The following is a 3369-nucleotide window of genomic DNA, read 5'->3' as shown; positions in this document are numbered from 1 at the left end:
TTCCCGGCCCCAGGAATGCAGCGGCGGTGGCGGGCGGGGCCCTGCCTGGAGAGGGGGAGGGCGCGATCGCTGCGGGCCCTGTCTCTCAGCCTCAGCTGTTCCTCCCCTCGGGGTCGGCGCTGGGGATCCGGTGGGTGGCCGGCTGGAGCTGTCGGAAGCCTGAGCCCTTCGCTCCCACTCCCCGCAGCCCTGAGACCTCCCCATGAGGCGGCCTTTTCTACCCGCCAAGAGCTCGGGTTTGGGTTTCAAATCCTGATGCTGCCGCTCTCCCCGCTGTGTGGCCCTGGGCGAATCGCTTCACCTCTCTGGGCCTCCCTCATGCAGTGGAGGGGGTGACTTCAATCATGGGTGGAGCTGATTAATGGGAAGGACAGCCGCTCTTTTTCGTTACTCTCCCAAGGCTCCCCCAGCAGTTCCCTCTCCCCAGAGGTCAGAGGACCAGGGGAGGGAGCAGCAGCCACTAAAACCCATGTATCTCACGTGTACCAGGCCTGTGGCTGGTGCAGGGGCGCAACAGGGGAGACAAACACCCCTGTCGGGGTGGTGGAGGAAACTTACAGCAAATCATCTGCCATCTAGCAAGTGCTAGAGGCGTTCAGTGGGCAGAACGCTGCTTCCCTTCGGGTGATCTGGGAGACCCACTGCGAGGTGATAGGTGGGCAGAGGCCCACAGAAGAGGAGGCAGTGCCTTGTGGTGTCCAGGGTGAGGCTCTGAGTGCAGAGGGCCTGGGGCAAGGACCTGGGGGCTGGCCAGAGCCTGGGAGGGGGGATGGTGGTGGAGAGGCCAGAGTAAGGGTGGCCGACCGCAGTGGGGTCTGCCCACTGCTCTAAGGACTTGAGTTTTTTGAGGGCCATGGGAACTCCCCGGGGGCTTTGTGCAGAGGAGGGCTGGCATCTGACAAGGGTTGACTCTCAGGTGGCAGAGGAACAAGGGGCAGGGGGGCAGAATGTGGGGCCAGTTGGGGGATCAGGGAAAATCAGGGAGAGCCAGGGTGGCTCTTCCAGGGCTGGGGCAGAGCAGGGGAGAAGTGGCCTGTCCCATCCTAGATCCACTCTGAGCGGTAGAGCCAATGGATGTGATGTGTGCACGGAGTCAGGGTCAGCTCTGGGGATTCGGCCTCCCAGCCTGCAAGGACCCGGCTTCCCTGTGACCAGAGGAGGCCCCCCTGGAGGGCTCCCAGGCTTGGATTGTCAGCATGTCGATGGGACCAGTGAGCTTCCAGAGAGGAGAGAGCCTGGGGGTGGGGAAGCCAGAGGAGGGGTGTCCACGGGGGCAGAGGAGAGGCAACTGGTATAGGAGCCTGAAGCCTGTTCCGTGTGGGCTGGCTGAGCTCTTCGTTTGTGCCAAATGCTAGAGACCTCTTGGTGTAATCTCCCTGCCAAACCCATGGGCTCCATTCTACAGAGAAGGAGCCTAAAGCTCCGAGAGGTTAAGTTCTGCACCCAAGGTCACATGGCAAGGGGCAGAGGCAGGCATCAAATCCAGCTTCCTGGGGCCCTACAACAAGCTCTCACCCACAGAATCACGTGGCCAGGCAGGAGGCGGTCGTGCTTCCAGGACCACTCCATCAGGAGGACACCTGCAGGGGCTCTCCTCCCAGGGACTTGGGTTCAGAACTGGCAGAAAAGGCCGAGGGTGATGGACCTACTTGTAGATGGGCACCGGGAGCCCTGGGCAGGCCTGGGGGGTGCAGGTCATGGCGGGCAGGAGAAGCCAGGCCTTTGTGTTCCCTGTGTCAGGCATCCAGTTCAATTTGTGGAAAATCAACTGAGCCCCATTCCTCCCCTTTGAGGTTTTTATGGGTCCTGTTCCCAGGCCCCACGTCTTGGGCCTGAGGGAGAATCGAGTTATTTTGTGGGGTGAGGCCCCAAGGCCCCATCCAGGGTGTGCTGATGTCCTGGAACATCCTGGGGACGTGGGGCATCTTCTGAGGGGGTGATGGGGGGCAGCCTTTCCCTTCCCAGCCTGGACCACTCACCCAGGGTCCGTAGGCCCCCTCCCAACCTCTTCCCATCCCGGTTCCTCTCCTTTGGAAAAGACCACTCCTTTTCTCTAAAATGTGAATGGCTGCTGTGTGCCTTTAGGATTCGGATGAAATTCTTCTAGGTTTGATGGGACCCTATGAACCTGCGTCTTAGCGTCTGTACCTGCTCAGCCTCCTTTGCCCCCCAAATGTGGGCACCCCGCATTTCAGCCCTTGTGCGGGGCCTCCAAACCTTCATGCCCACACACCCCATCAGCCCAGAGTTTTGGATGCTGTACCACCCTGAAATGTGACAGTTCTAAATGATATGCCTCCTACTGAGGTGACTTGTACCTTGTAAAGCCAAATAAAATTAAACAAGATTTTAAAAACATATAAGTAGGTGCTTTAATATCTCCTTCCTACACCTCAACTCTTGCCCTGGAGACCTCCTAGTTTTACCTCCCTTACACTTGTGTAGAACTCCCCAGGTGTGCCCTGCCCCTCTAGGAGGCACCTCCACTGAGTGGATGCCTCACTGTGTCTACCCACCTCACCCAGAGGCTGCACATCTGCCTTGGCACTTCAGAATGCCACACTTGAGCAGGTCCTGGAGGCCCAGGGACCTCTCCCCAACCCCTGTCACTGCTGCCCCTCCTGGGACACCTGGGGTCTCTTTCTCCGGCCTAGTGGCTGGGGGAGGAGGGTCCAGAGAGTTAGGTGGGATGGGGAGACCCTGTAGAGAGAACTGGGAAGATCTTAGAAGTTAGGTCTATTGGTGGTCTGCGCTCTGCACCTCCTGGTGCCAGCTATGCTGGAGGGCTGGAATGTGTGTCTCATTCGCTACTACTCTCCCAAACCTACAATAGTTCCTGACCCTCATACACAGCAGGGCCATGATAACCACTCCCCCAAGGCAGAGTGGAGGTTCCAGGAAGCCCCTGCCAGGAGGGGGGACTGGGGCTTAGGCTCCTCTCTCTGCCTGCAGCTCCCTGGAGCCCATGTGCTGTGCTGGCTGGAAGCAGCAGGGGGACGAGTGTGGGATCGGTGAGTGGGACATCCTGGGGACCTGGGCAGTGGGGGTGGGGGCAGTGGGTGGGGGCTGGAGGCAGGGCAGCTCACGTCCCTTCTTGTCCGCAGCGGTGTGCGAAGGCAACTCCACGTGTTCGGAGAATGAAGTGTGCGTAAGGCCTGGCGAGTGCCGCTGCCGCCATGGCTACTTCGGTGCCAACTGCGACACCAGTGAGCGCTGGGCTGTGGGGCTGGATCCTAGAGAGCTGGGCGTGGCTTGTGAGAGGGGCGGGGTCTGATCCGGGAACCCGATCCAGCGTGAGAGCCCCGTTCCCCGAAGCCGGGGTGGGGAGTGGGTGGGGACTCTGGCCGGTTCAGGGTGAGCCCCAGGCTC

This window comes from Myotis davidii, unplaced genomic scaffold (assembly GCF_000327345.1).
Source record: "Myotis davidii unplaced genomic scaffold, ASM32734v1 scaffold223, whole genome shotgun sequence".
Taxonomy (NCBI): domain Eukaryota; kingdom Metazoa; phylum Chordata; class Mammalia; order Chiroptera; family Vespertilionidae; genus Myotis; species Myotis davidii.
The sequence above is the reverse complement of the archived record's forward strand: the minus strand, read 5'-3'. Positions refer to the sequence as shown.